The sequence below is a fragment of the Taeniopygia guttata genome, chromosome 5 (genome assembly GCF_048771995.1).
Source record: "Taeniopygia guttata chromosome 5, bTaeGut7.mat, whole genome shotgun sequence".
Classification (NCBI taxonomy): domain Eukaryota; kingdom Metazoa; phylum Chordata; class Aves; order Passeriformes; family Estrildidae; genus Taeniopygia; species Taeniopygia guttata.
The window spans coordinates 418,676-440,318 of NC_133030.1; the positions used below are offsets into that span (position 1 = coordinate 418,676).

Sequence of the window (21,643 nt, forward strand, 5' to 3'; positions counted from 1 at the left end):
ATGCCATCTGTGTTTGCTTTCCATGTTCTAAGAGACCTCTAAATGTACATTTTGTTGGGTTTTTTTCCCCAATGTAATTCAGTGTAGGTTTGTTAAATGCTGGATTATTATGGAAGCTCTTCTGGTGGATTATGCCCATTGGGCATGGGTGGGACTTGTGGGTAGTATTTGTGGTTATTTATTTCAAATCTACAATAAAATTTTTCTCTCCTCAATTCTGACTGCAACTTTTGGTTTTGGCAGATTGAGAGGGTTTGTTTTTTTTTTAATTTCTGATTTATTTCATTTGTATCCAAGTGGCATAATATAATGAGCCTTTAGGGTACTCCTGCACTGTTTTCTCTCTTTTCTTTATGTGTAGCCTTGATGAGAAGGCTCTGGCAGTTTGCAGCTGTTTGAAAACAGGTTTGAGATCAGAATTCTGGAGGGCTTCAGGAAGCCTGTCCTGCTGCCTGTCCCTGTCCTCTGGGACACAAACCACTGTGAGGTGACAGGGGGACATCCAGGTTAATAGGAAGTAGAGAAGCATCCCTGAAAATGTTACAAGCGAGGACCTAACAAGCATTGAACATTCTATGCTTTCAATATTGATAACAAAGAGCTGTGCTGTGCAGATGTAGCTTACCTTGGTGCAGATCAATTAGGCTGAACAAAAACTGAAGTCTGCTCTACAAATGCAGTGTATTACAGCATATATTAACAATGCAGTGAGAGGTTTTCACCTGTTAGAAAGAATAACCCCTGATGAAACAAACACATCAATGGTTTCATCTGTAGGCTATAGCTGTATTAGTTGATGATCTGGCTCACTGTAGGCTTTAGGTAGTATCCTTTTATATATTGAATAGTAAAAAATATTTTTTTAAAATTTTGTCTGAACTGGTCTTAATGAGTGGTGGACTAATGCTGTAACATTCAGTAATCACTGAATTAAAGAAGACTACTGAAGTGCATTGCACTATGGCTGTTCATACTGCAGTGGGGGAGAAATCATGGCCCTTTCTACATGCCTTTTGTTTGCACAGCTAATATACTGCTCATACGAACAAATCTCATGTTAAAGATGATAATGTAATATATTGCATTAATATCTTCAACAGATCCCACTGACTGGGACACTCTGAAATAATTTTTTTGCAGAGTGTGTCCTACAGTATGAGCACTCCTTCTGAGAACAAAGGCCAACATGTAAATTTTCAGTTTTTTTATTTCAGTATAATTAAATGTTACAACCTCTTTTCACATACTTTTATTCTCCCTTGAATTTATTCTTATTTTTTACTAATTCATATAGCTTACTTTAAAAATATTTTAGATAATGTAAAGATACTTGTATTTTGTAATCAAAATATTAAACTAGGGTAATTACACTGGTATGATCTTAAGAATTTAGCTGTACTTCTATAGAGTACCACTCTAAGTATTTCCTCTAAGGACAAGCATTTAGACACATTACTTCTGCAAGTAATATTTCTCTTTCAGTTGTTCTGTTCTTATAATATTTAACAGTATCAAAATACGTGGTTAAACATAGGCTGGCAATTTAAAACTGTTTTGACTATTACACAGAGTAACCTGCCTTTTAATAGGATGTTTGAATTGTGTTATGGCAACCTGATAGAGCTAGCATAATCATAAAATATAATTTTTTTATCAATCAAGACATACTAATAGGTTGTTGTTATGTAGTATCTGAAGATGCTTTAGTATATTTCTTGTTTAAAGCCAGTTTGCAGAGGTACATCTCACCTTTATAGGATATAGCCCTGCCTATTGGGTTTTAACTTGTATAGGCATTGCCTCAAAGCCTTTCTCCTATCATCCCTTCCAAAACATCTTTTTTGGTGAGAGAAGCTCTGGGCGAGGACCAGTCAGATCTGGTGTAGAGCCAACATGGGAGTCCTGCAGCTGACAGGCACTGAGATTTTTAGTGAATATCAGCAAAGTGACAACTCTGTCCTGTGATGAGCGATTTTAGTAAATGGAAGAGAGCTCAATAGCTATTGAAAATAAAGTAAAACTGAAAGATAAGCCCTAGATATTCTGAGGGAAGAATAATGCTGGACAAGCCGCTTCTGCCACATGTATCATAATAACGTGAATGAAGACAAAAAGAAAAGGTGGGCCACAAGCATCTGTATTTTTATCCTACCAGAGATTTTACTCAATAGAAAGTCCATAGCAGTTTTCATCAGAAAAATAAACTGCATTTATCTAAGACAATTTACCAGAGCAGCCAGACACTGTTGGCCTATCTGGAAAGCTGATAATTGCAGGCACCCATAACAGGAAAATGTGGTACACTTGTCTCTGTATCTTGGTTACCACTCTGCAGATAAATTCATAGTCCCAAACTGCTCAGCAATGGGAAATGCATTTTTAGCACTGCGATATGTTACTGTCTGTATGTGGTTTGGTTTTTGTTACTTATCAGTTCTGTTGATAAGTTATGATCGGTCTTGCAATTGATGAGCAGATGTGGGCAAAGTGTTTGTGAGTAACCAATGAATTTTGGGTGCCTCAGGTTTTGAAAGGCACTGATTTTATGTCAGCAATATTCAGAGATTTTATTTTGAGGTTCTGGCATTTATGTGCTGCATAGTAGACCTTTCTGTCTTTCACAAAAAAAACGCCAAATTGAAAATTTGTGTAGCATTTATTCTGTAGTAGTTTGGCACTTGGAAGTGAAAAATGGAAGGACTTGCTGAGCTGAATCACTGGGGATATGTGTGGGAGGACAGTTAGCAGAGCATGTCGTGTTGCTGCACAGTCCCTGTCAAACCCAATCATCTTGCATTTTTACCTGCTGTGGATTTCTCCATTTCCAGGAAATCATTGTTTATCTTTCTAGCTCAGGCTTTTGGGCCATTTTTTAAAGAGTGGAAGAAAAAGCTTATAGTAATTTATGTCAGAAATTACATATCACACAAGAAGGCTATTAGAAATAAATGTTAAGATGTACTGTGGTTAGTATTCCACGTAATTCAGTGCCCTTTTTTAGTAACTTCTCATGTGAAATGATTTGCTGAAGTACCAGAGATTCAGTATGTATGTCTGCTATAAATGTGTCCCATTCACAATTCAATTCCCAGCAATACTTTTATATTAGAAACCAGCAAGGCAGTGCATGGCAGAAAGCTCTTTGTGTAGACTATTGTAACATTTGCTTTAGTACTCTGCTGAAGTCTGCTGGCCAAACTCAGGCCTAATATGAGTCAATGAAGTTTTAAAAACCCCCACTGTTTTTTGGGGGATTTTTTTTGAGGTTTGTTTAAATAAAATAATGAACAAAAATTAATTTAAAAAACAATTGCCTTAAAAGTTTTTAAGCTTCTAGACATCACTGTACAGCAATTTTTAGTTATGAGTATTTTCAAAAGAGATGGATAATACCTTTTATCTTTCAGATGTCGAAAATTACAGTCATTCCTTTTGCCACTGGGCTAGTATGCAGTCACTGAGGAATATTTGCCTGGCATCTCTGCTTAGGCTGCAGCTTTACAAATAACTGTTCATAACTTCTCGTCTCTTGGCTGCATTATAAATACTTTAAGGCTCCCAGCTGCGCTGTGTTTCTACAAACATGTTAAAATTATGAGCTTACTGGCATACAGCTGGGTGAATGCAGTTATGAAAGGTTTATACTCCAGGAAAATTTCTGAATAGCACTGGAATTTTTTACTTGTTGAAGTAATCTGGTGTTAGGAAAGTAAGGCCTGCAGATATTTTTTTTTTTCCCTACCATTGCCACCATATTTTTTCTTTCATAGCTGGTGGTCTGACATCTGTGAAACTATCTTATGTCATCATCTAGTCTGAATTGTAAAGAGCAACCATCTAAAATGCATATATCTGCAGTGGCTTTGTAGCAGGAGGTGATGAAGGAGCAAGAAAATGATATCTGTGGGCTTATTTATAGCACAGAGTACTTCCCAGTTTTTGTTCAATGAAATTTTTAGGATGGCTGCCTCTTAGGGAGTATGCCATAATAAATAATTTCTCTCCTTACTGGATGGCCTAGTGAAGTTTCCAGTGGTAACACTTTATACTGGGGAGTACAGGATCTTGTTTCTAGAAGGTCTGTGTACACTAAGATAATGGCTTCTTGCAGCTAGAAAAGTGAGAACAGGATGGATATCCTGAAAACAGCTGTGAGTTATCCTTGCATAGCTGAAATCAATAACAATTGCATGTATCACTCCCGTGGAGTTGCCTGATGGCATGTTTCTACATCACAGAATATTTAGAATCTTAATAGTTCACAGATTTCTTCATTTTTGCAAATTTAAGATCCCTGATAATTTAGTGCTTAGTTTGAATATCAAATTACAAATTTTAAAATACATCTATGTCATAAAATACGGTGTGTTATTTTTGAACTTCATTGTCTACCTGACTTGCTTGTTGTTAGTTTTAATGATCAAGTCCTTGGGGCAGGAGGGTTGTTCTAAGGTTTCACAGTATGGAGTGCAATGATAGAGATTAAGTATGTGGAATGGTGATGAACTGCATCCTCTCTGGCATGAAGTCAAGAGCATTCAGTTTCTGGTTTAGCAGTTCATGAACTGCCTTTTGTTTTGACTGATGATGTATTGTTTCTTTTCAGACATCTGGGAGACTCGAGATATCTGCTAGCAAACTGTGCTTCCCTGTCTCCCTCAAATGGTGTTCCTTCACCTAATGTTCATCACTGGTTCAACACTACTTCATAGCTATTGATAATATATCATCTGCAGAATTACAGAAATGAATTGCAGGCAAGATACGAAAAACTGTCTTCTCTCAGCCACTCAGAGTCAACCACCTGATACGGGCAGAATTTCATTTAGTTTTTACTTATTTGGCTCATTTTCCTACAGAAACTTACACATCACATTGCTTTTGCTAATAGACATCCATTCTTTTGGCAAATAATCATTTTCCTCTGCTGGCTTTGTCAACAGGCCTGTCTCTCTTATTCATGTGGCACCTATTGACTAAAGACAATGCAAATAGGCAGGTCACAGAGCCTGTAATTATTTTCATTTTTTATTTCATTTCCTTCAGTTAAAGAAAACTAATATTTTTTCTTTATTGCTAGTTAAAAGACTGAGGTAGTTCTTGTCTTTATAGGACACTTTCAAACATAGTCCAGCCACAAGGTTTTACCTTGGGCAGACATTGCTCCAGCATCCTGTCTTCCCTTCCAAAACCTCTTGCAGGTGAGACAAACTGTGCTAGCACTGAGATCAAGTGTAGGGCCAAACATATTCATTCATATTTGGCTTTTGTTTTTAGTTTTCAGGTTAAAAAAATCTTTATGTTTATTCATTAAATAGTTCAAGTGTATATAGCCTTAATTTATAATTAAATGTAGGGATTTTTTGATGCATCCATTAATTTATAGCTCTATTAATAGATATAATGATTTGTATCAATTGTTTAATAATAAATAGTATCATTTATTATATTAATAAGATTACTTTCTTAGACCGAAGTAAACAGGAAAGAGTAATGGTTCATGCTTGCAGCATAATACCGATTGCCTTAGGCCTGCCATCGGTCTTATACAGATGACAAGCATTATAAAGTAAATAATCAAAATTTTTACTACTCTTGGCACAGGTACTTGGAAAATACGTTCAGTATTCTGACTTTTTCCTCACTTTCCATGCTGTTTTCTCTCTAAACATTCTGCCAAATGTAGAGAAAATTCCACTTACCATTTGTTTGATTCTCCTCCTGTGCTAGGATCTGTTCCACACCTGTACATTTTTCATTCATGCTGTGCCCTTATTGGTTTGAGGCAATTTATTAACTGTGATTGTTCAGAGACGTTTTATACAGGCAGCTCTTTCTTGATGTGGGACTTTGGTCTTCCATAGCTGTGGACACAAGGTAAAGAATAACTTTGTGTGACAAGCCTTTTTGGTGACCAGCAGAGCTGCTGAGTAAAGGCACACAGAGGCATGGGTGGTAGCTACTAAACCCTTTTCTGAAAGTGTCCGAATTATGTTCTGAAAATCAAGTTTTAAGTACAGATGAAGTTTGTGTTTTCTGCTGTTGTAGGAACTAGCTGTGTGTTGTAACACGCTATTTAATGTCTGTTGGTTTGTTATTTTCTTCACCTATAAAAAGATGGTGATATGTTCTGTGTTCCCTAGAGAGCTGTGAATCCAAATCAACTTATTACAACGTGCTTTGGAATCCTTAAATGTTACAAACCTACTACTGATTAATGAAACCTTTTTGCTAAAATATTGGGGAAAAGAGTGGGTGTATCTTGGGTCAGATTCAGTATACATTCATAGTAATCAATGAAAACCCATTTACTGGCATTGTGTTTGTAGTTTTTTACACTTAATAGTTAAGATCGGTTAGGCATAAAAATTTTCTTATTTTCAGTATTACTATTCTGATTTATCTTGTGTGTTGGTTAAACTAAAGGTGTACTTTATTCTTTCACAATAGTGAAATGTACAGGTGACTAAAAATTCAACAATAACTTTTTTAGATGAAAGAATAAGCAAAATTATATTAAGAATGGAACTGTAAATCATAACTTCAGATTGATCTGGGAAAAGGTTGAGGATATATGAAGTAGTTCTACTTTTTCACTGAAGAAAAACCAAATTTAAAATTTTGGTTCAATATTCTTGAGTTTTTCAGTGCCATACATAATTGAATTGATAATAAATATGATATTGAAACTTGGATTGAATCTGTATTTTATCACTCTAAGATTCATAACCAGCCTCATTGGTAAATAGGCCATTTTGAGACAATGCAAGCTATCTAATACAGTTACCAGAGAGCTGAATCCTTTGTCATAGGCCTTATACTTTGAGTGAACAGACTAAATGATATTCTAATGCAGATTTATATTCTGGGAGGCAGAGAACAGAACTCATGGCATGTCAGGTCTTTGCCACTGAGAACTATCTTAGACAGCCTGTACTCATGCAACCTGTTTTTGAAAGAAAAGAATTAATGCAGAAATTCAGGAGATAGAAAAGGTTCATTTTCCCTAAGCAATACAGTTATTTATCTTGAATTCCTTTTCCAGTTGACTCTCTAATATTGCTAAAATCTTCAGTGGGAATTTATGGAACCTCCGCAATAATAGGGTAGTGAAGCACCTTCTTAAATATATTTATTTTCAAGCCTTTACCTTGTTGTAGCATTATCCATGAAATGCAGTACCAACAGATTTTTATATTTGGGGAAAAAAAACAATAAAGTGTAAAATAATTCAATAATCCTTTACATTTTGAAGAGGGAAGGGGAAAAATAAAATTTATTGCAAAAGCTCTGTTTGTAGCCTCAGGAGTTTAGTGTATCAGAGTGGAAGTATTTAAATAACAGGAAAAATAAATCTGTTATTATATTACCCAAGAAAAACTAGATAATTGTAATCCCTTTGATATTTGAAATTCTTCTCTGAATGCCTGAGATGTAAAAAATTAGATAATGTACTAGGGCAATATCTTTGTTGTTGTAATATTAATATCATTAGAAGCAGGACTATGTTCCCCCATATTGGAAAGAAGGGTGATGGTATCACCAGGAAATGGGAGTCCATAGGAGCCAAAATTCTCCTATGTCATTCCTGCATTAAAGCATGAATTTTTTTGCAAAGTTTGTGTCATGCTTCCTCTTACTTGCCAAGTAATATGATCAGCTCCGATGGTGGATGCAAACCTGGCCTACCTTTCCTCCTATTTCACCCCACTCTTTCTCTAAAAGCTGCTGTTCAGGAGGTCACTGGCAGCAGCTACATTGCCTTTATGTTCTTTCCAATTCTCCTAGATACAAGAATTTTTAGCTGGTTGGTTGGGGGGATTCTTGTGTTGTTGTGGGGTTTGTTTTTTGGGGTTTTTTTTAAGGCTTCCATTTACATGATTTTTCTTAAATTTTCCTAATGTGATGGGGAATACTCTGCAGCTGCATCTTAGAGGATTTTAAAGACTGGTAATGCTGAAGAGCAATAACCTATTTAGAATAGTAAAGCAGATAGTGATAAGTTTCTTAACTCTGTTGTAATGCTAATGGAGGTTGGGAAGTGTGCTTCAAAGGGAGAGATGCAGAAGAGCACTGTAGTTGTATGTACAATTACAAGCAATGTAATTGTACTGGCTGATGAACTTCCAGACCTAATGCCAAAACCTGTTCTGATATTCCACTGTTAAAGGGCGTTCTGTGTCCTATGAAGCTTAGCTTATCAAAAATCAGGTTAAGGAGGCTACATTTTGTCCTTGATTTCTTGGCTTTATCGTGTTTGCTGAGCATCCTGACTTAGTGAAAGATGTCTCTGCCCATGACAGATTGCCTGGACTAGAAGATTGATGAACCAAAATAATGTTGAGATTCAGCTAAGATACAGCAAAATCTTGATCACAGGGCAATGTAGTCTGAACACATCAATTCAAAGTTACTGTGAATAATATTGAGAAATTTGAATACATCATAAACATGCACAGTATAATTTATATTTTTGTAAAACCTAAATGCGTTGTATTATTACAATACTTTTAAATATAGAAGGTGGTGTCTTTAAAGAGCTTTTCTGAAAACTATCCTATGAAATTCAGTATGTGTATGTAATTTAATGAATCAAATTAGTAGCAATAAAATAAAGCAGTCATTTGGATCTGAAAATGTTCTGCTACAGCTTCCACTACAGCAGGTGATCAATAACATAGTGGAGTGGAAAAACTTGAATTGATTCCACCATCCTTCTTGTGCATATGCTTACATTTCTGGGGCTACCAGGCTCTACTGCTTCAATGTCTAATAGTATTTTAAATCCCTTTTCATTCACATTGAAAAGCAAAATGTGTTGCCCTTTCTGATCTGGGGTGGCACAATCAAGAAAGCTTACTGTGTACAGCTGAAACAAACAACCCTATGGAAAGAAAAAAGATGGATAACTTTTACAGAGGTGTTTCTTTCCTTTGAAGGTGAGTGTGGGAGGGAGTGGGGGGAGTTTGGGTTTCCTATTAACATGGTAAGGGTTAAATGAAACACTCACTCTGAATGAAAGGAGCCTCAGAGCCCTTGTGTCCTTATTAAAAGGAGTATAAGACCTATGGAGCTCCCTGATATTATAGCAGGGACATTGTGGGCTGCTGAAAAGAAAATGACAGCTGAGACATGTTGGAATCCTTAATGCAAGAGGGAAATGCCCAATGTTTTTATAAGTGTTCTTCCTCATTAAAACCTTTAAAACAGAAACACTGATTCACATCCAAGAGATTTCTACAACGAATGCAACATTTTGCCAGTCCACAAGTGCCACAGAAGTCACCAGAAAACAGCTGTAAGTTTAGGAATAGCTTCCAGAGATGCTGCATGAGTACAAAACATCATCTTAATTCTGGATGATTCCTTTACACAGGCATCATGCCCAGGTCTGTGGAAGCCTCCCGTCACCTTGTAGCCAAAGTATGCACGCTGTGACAGATTCAATTGTGCTCATAGCAGCTCCTGTACCAGTGAATTTCATTGTAGGGAGCCCCAAATAATCCCTCAGCTTTTATTTCACCTGAGGCCTGTGCTCAGCAAAGCAGCAACTCCGTCCCCAGCACCTGCACTTTAACTTCCTGCCCATCACATCGCACCAGAAGTCAGTGAATTTCTATGGCCCTAAGGCAGACCAGGTCCCACTACATTACAAGCATATATTGTGATAAAAGAAATGTGTCAAGGCAGCAGAAAACCCAGAGCACTAGTACAGAAGTCTGTGAGTACAAAAGAACTGTGATTTCAAATCACCACCTCAAGAAATCACCACCTCTTGATTTTCTCAAGAAATCACTGAGATTTAAAATCTTAACAAAGCATAGTAACCAAAGTGCAATTAGCAGACGGCAAGTTCATTTCTTAATTACTAACAACAAGCTAGTGAATCGGTTCAGGTAACAATGCAGAATCATTAGTGAGCTTAAACCAGATGGTATCTCATTTTTAGCTATAGGCAAAATGCCAAATGACATGACTAAATAGAAAAAAATCCCTACAGTATTGAATTTTTGCGCCTATTGAGCATGGAGACTGAAAGGCAGGAGCATTTTTAATAACCTTTCTTTGACAAGCTTAAAGCCATTTACTGCTGAAGCCTGTCTTCAACATAAAGCCAAGAGAATAGGCCTCTAGAGAAAGCTCACTGCTGCACAGCTTCACCTTCCAGCAAAACACATTATGCAACAAAGACACATAATACTTACTCCCATTAATAAAACAGACCCTGACTGGCTATCGCAGCAGTGACCTTTCAGTCCAGGCTCCTATAGTATTTATTGGCTGAAAACTTGTTCCTATGAATAGCAATTGTCTGATTTTAGGACTGAAAAATATTTTCTCTCTTTCAGGGAACAGCATTTGCAAAGGCAGTGGCATTCATTCAATGAAAAAGGAAAAGTAACCGAAAGTAATGAAGTGGCACGTGCCAAGTGGAATTTAAGAACAAAGGTGATTACAGAGTCTTTTTATCCATACAAGTATTGAATACCCAAAATACAAATACACATTCATCATTTTGGTACATCCCATCCATTTCAAAAGCCATTCAGCATGCGTAGTTTGTCCCTTGAAATGGGTCGGTGTCCCTGTCATGAGGAGGGGTCCCAAAATGAGGAAGTCAATGAAGTCTTCCTCCTTCTGACCTTTCTACCTTTTCAATGCGAGTATGACAAATGAACTCTTGGTAGAACTCCCATTCCTTGTCTTCAATTGGTTTCAGAACAGAGGAGGCCCACAATTGTCTTATGTTCCTAAAAGCTATTTATCAGTTTCTATATTCTTCATTATAAACCCAGCTAACTAAACATTGTGCTGACAAGCAATTAATTATTAGTTAACTACTAATTTTTAACTTCATCAAGGCCTACTCATTTATTTTAATTAACTCTAGTAAGGCTTATCTCTAACTAAAATCTTAGCACCTCTAAATTCCTTAAAATTTACCTTTCAGTGGGGGACTCCTTCTCCTGCAGCTGCCCAGGAGCACTGGCACCCTCTGCTCCAGAGGGCTGGTGGCACTCCTGCCTTATCTGCCCAGCACAATTAGAGCCTGATACACAAAGCCTGTGGCTTTCTATTACAAACACCTGCCAGGTCATCAATTTGTGACTTAGTACACCAAGAGTAAAATGTTTTGGGAATGAAAAAGCAACCACTTAAAAGGCAGTAGTGCAGCATTATGAAACGGAAAATAATGCAACCTGAAAAATTTCCAAGTGTAAAATGAAGCAATGGTTATTAAACCAGAAATCATGCAAGTCACACCTCCACTGAAATAATGTCTAAGAACAGAAGAAAAGCTTTTCCCAACATTATCATGTAATATTCATGTTCCAACTCATGTGATAAAGTACCAAGTGATAGAGTGAATATTCATAGAATATACATTTATTTAATGTGAAGTTTTGTTCAGAGTGGAGAGCATGTCCTTAAAAGCTTATTTTAGTTCTTATCAAAAAAAAAAAAAAAAAAAAAAAAAAAAAAAAGGAACAACTGTTTTTTTCTTAATTCTGTTTAAAAATACCAAGACAAGTGCAATCATCAGTCACCTTTTCTTTAGGGATGTGATTGATCATTAAATGTTGCCATCTATATTTTCCCTGAGTTGTATTTTTAGATGTAATCAATATGTGTGCATCTGAATCTGTCACTAGGCCTGACCCTCACACTCAAAGCCTGTCTTAATGAAAACATTCCTCTGCTTTAGCAGGGGAAAAAAAAAATGTTTATTTATTTATTTGTCATCAGTGTAGTAAATATAGTGACTTCTATTTCCTTTTAAATAAACACATAAGACAGTAAAAATGGGAATCAATTGTTTTCAGATTTTCATTCTCCTACCTTGAAGCCTTACAGAAATCAAGCAAGGAGAATCTTTTTATTATCTTTCACTTGTGTCTACTGTCATGTCTGGATGGTGAGACATTTTCCACACAGGAGAAACTGAAGGCATTCATTGAGTTTTTTGGGTAGGGCAAAAAAATATCCAATGGCTGTTCATGCAATTTCCAATTTCTCTCCAGGGCTGTTCAATCATGAAAAATGTCACTTGCATATCAGAAGCAAGAAAACACTCAATCATCCTGTTGAAATTATGTTAAATAATGACAGTAATAGACCTTGTGCTGACTGCTTTAATTTCTTCATTCTACTGAATCTCAGAGGAGGGACAAATGTACTTAAATGTTTTGAAACAACTATTACCATGAACACAAATACTCTGTTGAATAAAAAAAGTAACATTCCTCATTTTTTCATGTACAAATGCAAAACCTCTTCCTTGTTTAAACTCTCCTGATCCGTTCTATGAACGAATTGCTTTTCAATACCTGGGTGAAGTCATGCATTCCTTCTGAGCAGGACATATTCCCATGTCCTTGTAGCTGGCAGGTTCTCACAGTGCTCCCAGAGCCTGCAATGCAGCTTAGAAATGCATTTTCTAAAAGCAGCAGATTTTAGGTATAGTTGATATATTCAATCTCTGTGAACAAGGCACTTGTTGCTTGTCTCATACCACCACTAGTGGGGCACCAGCCCTTGCCTTCCTCCCACCAGTTTTGGTAGTTGCCAGCCTGTAGGCAATGCCCAGATGGCATGAAATATTTCTTTGGAATTGGTATGTGAAGTAAGTTCAGCAAACAGCTTGTTCTGCTCCGCAGTTCCAAACCATATGGAAGATGGGAAACAATAGGGTAGTGCAGGACAAAGAGAAAGCCCTAAATGACCACTGCTTCTTTTTGCTGTCTTTCTACAGCAAAAGACACAATAGGTTTCATGGTCAGAAATTACATGAATAGTAGAAGAACCTTATATTTAGAAGGTTTTAATTTATGATAATTTAAAAAAAAATATTCAAGAGTCCTCTCAAAATGGTCTTGAAACTTTTTTGTCACTTCATACATTTAAGAACTTGGGGCAGACAAACAATTGCAAACAAATGCAATTCCACAAAATTTTCAAAAATAACACAAAAGTGCAATTTCTATATGACTGGCAAAAGCAACTTCACTGATGAAGATTTTTCCCTTTTCAAACTTGTATTTTGATGGAAGTCTCAGACCATGAGGTTTTGAAGGAGTACCATTTTAGCAAACTTGTGTCTTTGATTATCTGGGCAAAGAAATTAAATTCCTTTGTGACATGCAATTAAACAAGTTATACTTTCCACTGTCTTGATTTTGAAGAATTCCTTTGGTTTCAGTGGATGCATTCATGATCTTTAGGAGAACCTGAAAGGAATACCTCTGCTGGGTAGGTGCAAGTTATTTTAAAACTGAAAGGATCTGAAACTCTGTGAAGGTAATACCTGTATTTTAGTCCAAAGTTTTGACTGCACCTGGTATAGACCTCTGCAGTGTAGCCTGACTACGGATAACACTGCAGATGCTGTGCCATGGGATTTCATTACAGGATAAAGACCTCAGGAACCAGGCAGGAACAAATGGTATTATTCTTATTTTCCATAGAAATGCTTGCTTCAAAGCTGGTCTACATACATCAACACCTTTTGTACATAATCATGTTTTTATGCTACAAAGTAGACATAATCTTTAGAGCAATTGTCTAGAAGAGCCAATCTTTATATTTACTCCTGGAAAATCAATTGCTATGACTTCTGTGCATGCAAGTAGTTTTAAAATTCATTCCCTTCAAGCAGGGAACCTTTGTATAACTCTTGTCCTGTATTCTGAGTGATTTATTGTAATCTCTAGGTTTCTAGGTTTCTGTGAGTTTTCTGAATTTTCACAGACTTCATGAGGTTTAGTCTTCCTGACTTATAGCCTTAGTGCTAGGATAAAGAGATTTGGAAGGTCAGTTATTTTTTTTCTTATCATAAGTAATTAACAGAGAGAAACCTGTTCAAAGTATACTTTGAACAGTACCTAGAGTTCAGAGGTTAGCAAGTGAAAAGAACATCAAGTCTATGTACTCAAGAAAAAGAGACAAGTCATGTAATGTCTCAGGTTGGGCAACACAGTTTATTTTGTCCTAAGGCAACCACTCTTCTGAGGAAATAGATTAATACACATTCATCTAATATTCTCAAACACCAGCATCTATCTTGTGCCACGTAGGAATTTCTAAACATGAGTTCATTTAAGAACCTTTTAGTAAAATACCCTGGGCTGGAGTGATTACTGTAAATATACTTTCCACATAAAGAAGCACCTTTCCATTTGTTCTCAGCATAAGATGTGTGCTTTCAATGAGAAGGATTCTTGGATAAGCACTGGAGAGGAATTCAGGAAAATTCAGATGTAATCCAACCTTGCCATTAGGCAGTGAAATGAATTTGGTCAAGTCACTTCATCTTCCTGCCCCTCAGTTTCTGTGTGTATGAACAAGGGTCTAGTGCAATCCACATGAAGCACTATTAGCTATGAAATTCTGTTCCTTTTTTCTTGTAGAGGTGGAACATCTCCTCTCCATCTTCTTAGAATATTTGAAAGTTCTTCCTAATGGCTCCACATTCAGCAAAGATAAGTAAGTGACTTTTTAGTAAAAAATATTTTATTCTGTTAACAATGGCAGTCTTGCACATTACAGTATTTTGGCACAATTTTGTCCCTGCTTTTGAATTTTAAAGCTTCGGGATATCATAATGGCTTATGGTTTTGCTGCTTTTTGAGCAGAGATAGAATAACTGTGTTTTTTCTTTCTCTTTTTCAATCATGAGCTTTTTTGTGGTTTAATTTATGGATGTTTGGGCATGCTGTTGGTCAGCAAGCACTCACACTTTCTTTTCCCTGCCTCTCTTACAGTTCTTAGGCTGGTATTATATTTTTATAACCATTTGTATGTGAGTGGTTGAATGCAACATAAAGTTGTATATCCCTGTTACATCAGCTATGTACTGGTAGCCATCAGTCATAAAGCCTTGAGTGAAAGCCCACAGACTGCAAGGGGAGGGAGCTCTGGAGTATAAATCAGTGTGATTTAGATGTAAGTGCTTCCTTGCCTGTGTTGGGATGAAGCCTTACATCTGAAGTCTGTTGACTACAGGAGATCACTAATCAAGGCTTATTTGTCTTATATTGACACTTAAGAGTGCTTCATTTCCCCTGCACATGAGAACACTAGGCAAATACAGTATAAGATACTTTACTTACCTGTACATTCAGAAAAAATAAAATTATTCTGGCTTTTCCAGGATTTTAAATAACAAATAAATAGCAAAGCTATTGTACATCTCAATGTTCTGCCACTAGAGAGCACCAAAATGTTTGATTGTAATGGACTGATTGCATTGACTTCCCTCGCCTTAAAATAGTGTACTTTAATGTTGTACCAGTCTCTTCTAAAATGTCTGCTTTGTCCCATTTTTAATATACATGTCCAGTGAGAAAATATCTGCTCCTAGGTATATCATATTAGAAAGTCTAATTTAGACTTTAGGTGTACAATAGTTAAACCCCATTTGTTTCACAGTTCTTCCCACAAAAGCCAAATAAATTTGCTAATTCTGCCAACAGACATTTTGAGCACTTGACTTTGTGGCACTTGATTTTATTGAGCAATTGTAAAGTGGAAAACACAGATTATGATTAGAGACAAAACTCTGTTTTTTCTAGATAGAATTGCAATTAATGTGATTTTATCAGAATTTGACTTGGGAGATGAAAATCTGATCCTGACTTGCTGCCAAAAATGAGAGGTGCTCATTAAAAAGACATGAAGAGTGGGGCAGATTTCAGATACAGACTTTTTTGCTTGCTTGCTTCTCTGTGTTGCAATGGTAACACTGCAACCTCAACTTGAATGCAAATGCTGATTCAGCTGTGCTTGAAAACAAGAGAACATTAACAGAATGAAATTTTTCTTCTGCTTTTGGGAATAGAAAAGCTTACGTGATAAAGCCAGGATTTTATTCTAGGTCTTGGGGGAAGAAATACCTTTAGATGTGGGGAGGCTACTTACCATTCAAAAGGAGCTGCAGCTTTTCTGTGCTACTCAGAAAGATTCTCCAGGCCCTCATCCCATGAGGATCTGTGCTCTATTCCCAGGTTTGCCTGGATGGCCTCAGCATTGCAATCTCCATTCTGTCACTTCATGGTGCAGGAACTGGAGTAAGCTGAGGCCCTGAGGGATCCTTTTTAAGTAACCTAAGTCAAAGGATCTCAGGGAATGCCTTTGTCTAGTAAAAGATGTACAAGAGAGTAGATTGAAAATCAAAAAAAAAAAAAAAAAAAACCCCAAAAAAAAAACCAAAAAAAACAAAACAACACCACACCAAAAAAAAAGGTATGATAATAATAGGGAATGTGGTTGTTCTCCCAGTCCTGAATTGTGAAACTTTAGTGACACTGAGTCTCTGAAGAAATATACATATGAAATATTCTGGACTAGAATGGCCATTAGAGTTGCAAAAAAGACCTGCATGGGTTCTGCTATCATAGCCAATAACCAGCATGTATAATTTAAAATATTAGGTTTTGATTATTGTGGAAGTAAAGACCCGGGCTTATTAGTATGCCAAGAATTCTGATCTTTGGAATTTAATTTCACCTTGGTACATTTAACTGTACTTTCACAAATACATAAGCAATAGTATTTCAGTGCATTAATATCACAGGTCCAGGCAATAGAGAAGTCTTCTTCTGGACAACACATCATTATGTGTTTCAAACATAAAGCTACCTTTCTATCTAATTGCAAATATATCAGTAAGAACACTGCTTATTGTTTTCCTTGAATAAAAGTCTCAACTCTGATCGATGCTAAAAATGCTCATTTTAGCATTACAGGACCTAATTTATCTGTAAAAGGCCTACTGAGACTTTAGGAAAATCAAGTTATCTACATGCATAAAGGTCTGATATAACTGGTGGTGGTTGCACATACATATCCTATTGGATATGAGAATACCAAGCTTTGCTATTGACAAAAATATCTTCCATAAAGCCCATAAAAAGAGGAACGAAAAACACAATCATAATCACCAGCTTGTTGTACAAATCATGAGGATCTGCAAGACTTGGTATTAATTTCAATAGTTTTGATTCAACCAAGCTCTCAGTCCAGAATATAAGAACAAAATATTCCAAAACATCTGAGCATAAAAAACATAGTCAAATACATCTGCTTTAGCTAATCCCTTAACTATAACTTTTTGTGTATGTATATCCTTAGGTCTCATTCAATAGCCAGGGTCTTGTGTTCTTAAATTTAAGCCCTTGATGAAATACTGTGATGAACAGTCACAACCTGATGAATATGGGCAAACTGCCTCATCCAGGACCATCCAGAGCTCAGATAAAGCTCAAATTCTCACATGCCAGTTACTTATTAGAAGGAAAAAACAGTTTTGACTATTCTTCTGGTGATATCACAGAGCAAATCAGAGAATTGTTTAACTTGGGAAAGAATTTAAAGATTATCAAGTCCAATATTTAACTGAGAGCTGCCAAGTCCTCTGCTAAGCCATGTCCTTAAGGCCAATCTTTTAAATAGCTCCAGGGACTCCACCCTGCCTGGGCAACCTGTTCCAATGTTTGACAACTCTCTGGGTGGAAAACTTTGTCCTAATATCCAATTTAAGCCTCCTCTGGTGCAACTTGAGGCCATTTCTTCTTGCCCTGTAATTTGCTGCCTGGGAGAAGAGGCCAACGTCCACCTTGCTGCGATCACCTGTCAGGGATTTGTGAGGACAGGAGGTCCCCCAAGCCTCCTTTTCTCCTGGTGGAGTACCCCAGCTCCCTTAGCTGCTTCTCATCTGACTGTGCTTCAGAACTTTTAGCAGTTTGATTGCCTTTCTTTAGGCAATCAAAGTTTTCCAAGGTGACTAAATGAAAATTTTGTCAGAATTATATTTTAATAGTACTTTTAAAAATTAAAGTAATATTTCTATGTGATCAGACGGTTGTTTTTTTCAAAATCTGTTACTTCAAGGAATTCTCTAGATACACTGCTTGGTTCTTTTATTTTTTATACCACTGATTTACTGCATATGTTTACCTTGGGCTTTAAAGGATCATTTTCATTTATGTTTTAAAACACATTATCCAACTGCTTCTCCCCAAATCATATTTTTCCTGGCTGTGTTTAACTCACATTGCCTCTGCGGCAATAAATATCAAATGAAAGAAGAAAAAAAAAAGGTGAAGGCAACTCCATTGTAGTAATTAGATTACTCTGGAAATAAAGCAGTGGATCACTAAAATCTAATTTGGAAGTGATGGAGTACATGTGATTGCCAAGTAATTATTTCTGCACAGTCCTTGTCCATGGGGAGAACAGAATTATTGGACACTACACAATGTTAATGATGCCATAGTTTGACAACCTCATAAACATGCAGAAACACTAGTCTTTCGAGGACATTTTGTGACAATTTGTATTCATCCAAAAATCTGCATTAATGTGTGCACCAAAACAGTCTGTGTTAGCAGTGCTTGTTGTTGTTTATTTTTTGCAGAATAAAACTTGAATGTGACCTTATGTTCGGAATTTAACTTTATATGTTGGCTCACTTGCAGAAGATGAAAAGATGTTGAGAGAGACATAGAAAGAGAAATGATGCAGTTATGGAAGTATGGAACATTTAAATTTTGCTTGTAATATTATCTGAAGTTTTTTCTAGGCAATGGGAAATGTCGAGATTGCAACCACGGCTCCATGATTATTAAATGTGATTATATTGTAATACCTCTAATATCTTTCATTCTAGTTCACACTTGTATTTCAGATCCAATTTTTACTAATCTAAAATAATGAATTTTTCTTCAGCAAGAATCACACTATCTCATGGTTGACTGTCAGAAGAAACGCCAAAGTAAAGAGAAAAGATTAAAGTATAGACGTGCTAACCCTATACCAAGGGTCTTTGATTCCATAAAGTATGTAACAGTATCAGAAAATTTAATTTTATCTTAATTTAAAAAATCATAACATGCTCTGTTCTGAGAACATTGCATTTTTGATGCTGCTTGAGAAGGAATGAATTTTTACGACATGATTCTTATTTGGAGGCAATAGCACTGTAACCGACCCAGTATCCAGCTGCAATGATACCATAACACAAATGGTGAGGAAGCATCCTACCAGGATTTACTCACATTCTACTAACCTGACTCGCAGAATCACAGAAAAGCTGAGTTGGTAAGGGACCTCTGGAGGCCATGTGGTCCACTCCCGCTTCTCACGTGGGGTCACCTCGAGCAAAGTGTCCAGGGTTTTGTCCAGGTGGCATTTGAATATCTCCAAGGTGGGAGAACTCCATGACCACTCCAGCCAACTTGTTCCAGTGCTCTGTCTTTCCACTCATACTGGGAGATACAGTGGTGCTTGTTTTAGGTGCCAAGTTATCCAGTATCTACTTCAAATGAATGCAAAATTGTCTCTAGAAATTGTAAAACCAAATGAACAAATTAAAATACTACTACCACCACCACCACCACGAAAATTGATGTCAAGGTCCACATTTTCTCATTCTACTTTCTCAATCTTAGCTCAAAAAGACTACCTGGTTAAAGTGAACCCTACTTCTGCAAATACTAATGCATGTTGTAAACTAGGTTTCCAAGTGGAAAAATTAAAGATATATATTCTTCTAATAGTTCTCTTTTCTAAGGTATTATAAACTAATGGTTGCTCTGCTTTTACTTTAGAAGAGCTGGTGTGGTGTTTATGAACTCTTTAGGGCAGTTTTTGTATGTTCAAATTGGATTTGAGACTCAAGTCTTGCCTCACTGATGAGATTAGGGACAACTTTGTGGAACAGCTTCTTGCCTCTCCCCACTTTTTCATCAATGATTTAAAGCACTCAGCAGGTAGATTATAAATATTATAAGGTGTTATCTAGAAAGAAACTCTGATGAATTGATAAAGACTTCCTGAACTTCATTCCTAATAGAAAATACTGACTCTAAAAGTAGCATCCTATGACTTGTACCCATTCCATTGTTTTATAAGTGGGCAAAATTCACCTATAAAGTGTACAAAGTTTTTTGGTACTGTGGCATGAAACATTCCTGTATTTTTGTTTTCCAAATTAGTGACTTTTTGCAGAAGTTTTTACCTATTTTCTACACTAAGTGGTAGATTCATAGACCCTGATGCTCATTTGTAGTCTAATCTGATGGAAATGTTTTATCAGCCAATTCCTTTATCAGGGGTTTGCTCCAGGCAAGGGAGTCACCTCCACCTTTTTGGATGACAGTGAAACATGATTCCAAAGGCATTTTCTGACAGGCTTGGTAAAAATAATCTGCTTTAAAAGCCACAAAGTAAACTAGAGATTAGTAGCAATAAGAGTAGGAATTCAGATTGAGATTTACTAATCAAATATAATTTGTAATTTTTTTTCCCTGATGCTGCTTTGCTGAAGTCAGTGGGAGGAGATAGAATCAGAGCTTAAAATTTCAGTTTTCTAATCAATATTTGAAGTTGCAGCTAGCAAGATTGGCATGCAATTGTTTATGCATGTACTTGCAGAACTGAATTTCAGCCAAGATCTGCGAGATGTGGAGCAGTATTGAATCACTTGTGTTGCATTTGGGCTATACAGTAAGGGTGAAGTACTGTGGGATACTGTGGTACACAACTCAGTAAAAGAAGGGCATAGCTCTTACTGCAAAGCATCATCCTGCTCTCTGTCATGGGATTTAAGAATAATCACAGTAACCTGAATGAGCAGCAAGGGTAGGAGATTTTCCTTTAGAATACAATGATATATTGAAACAAGTGATAATGAAAACACTTGATATACTTTTGGATTCTGAAGGAATTCTGAAAAAAATCACTGTTCCTCTTAGCTGTCTTGACAAAGTAAGAGACAGCATCTATATTCCATCTTTTGCACATATGAAGAAATTCATACAGAAATGTTGTGTGAGAGGAATAATTTTCTTTCACTATGTCTTCCCATGCTCTGCCTTCTGCTGAGCACCTAATGTGTCATGCTTCCAGTCTGTGGCTGAGAGCAAAGTGCTCCAGGCAGCTGCTGGCCCCAGGAAAAATCTGGGGTAATTAATACTCCTGCTACCAAATTTTTGGAAGTTGTATGCAGCTGTCATAGGTTGGAGCCACATCTTGCATCACCCTGTATACTAGCAGTGAGGAAATGAGAACTTCTGAGTTGATTTCTTTCCAAACTGAGTATATATACTCATATATAGGAGTAGAATGAATCGATTCTCCAAAACTAGGTGGTGTGAATGCTATTTAAATGACATGTCTCATCTAATTTCTCCAGTGGCTAGGAAAAAAAAAAAAAAAACAAACCCAAACAGTCTTGTAAATTAAAACATTTTTATTTCAATGTGTGAGTGGCTGGGACCAGATCCCTGTCATGCCTATCTGCTGTCACTGAGAAAATAAGTTGGAAAGATAGCATGCTTTTCTGCTGGCATAACTACTTTGAGAATTAAGTCAGTGAATAAAAAATGTATGAGAAACAGAGAAATGTAACCTGAGCGTGTGCCTAAGATTTTTTTGTTACCTCGTTGCTGGCATAAGTGAGAAAACAAAACCTTAGCCCTGAAAATGAGAGTTTTAGATGAAGCTCTGCAAGAAGACATTCCTATGAAATAGATTTTCTGCTTTTCACTTATGAGAGACATTGAGGAGGTTAAAAATATTTTTCAGTTACTACTGTCTCATTATAGAAGAAATATCTAAGAAAGCAGCCTGCAAAGCCAGTGTC

At 36.6% G+C, this 21,643-nt stretch overlaps 1 long non-coding RNA gene across 1 annotated transcript; it reads right to left on the reverse strand.

The window, feature by feature from the left end:
* Positions 1-470: 470 nt before the first annotated feature.
* Positions 471-21,279, reverse strand: LOC121470053 (uncharacterized). The gene is made up of 4 exons (XR_005980580.2): positions 19,067-21,279; positions 15,919-16,135; positions 5,703-5,864; positions 471-722 (listed from the first exon to the last, which is right to left on the reverse strand). It is a non-coding gene; the product is annotated as an uncharacterized lncRNA (long non-coding RNA).
* Between the last annotated feature and the right edge of the window lie 364 nt (positions 21,280-21,643).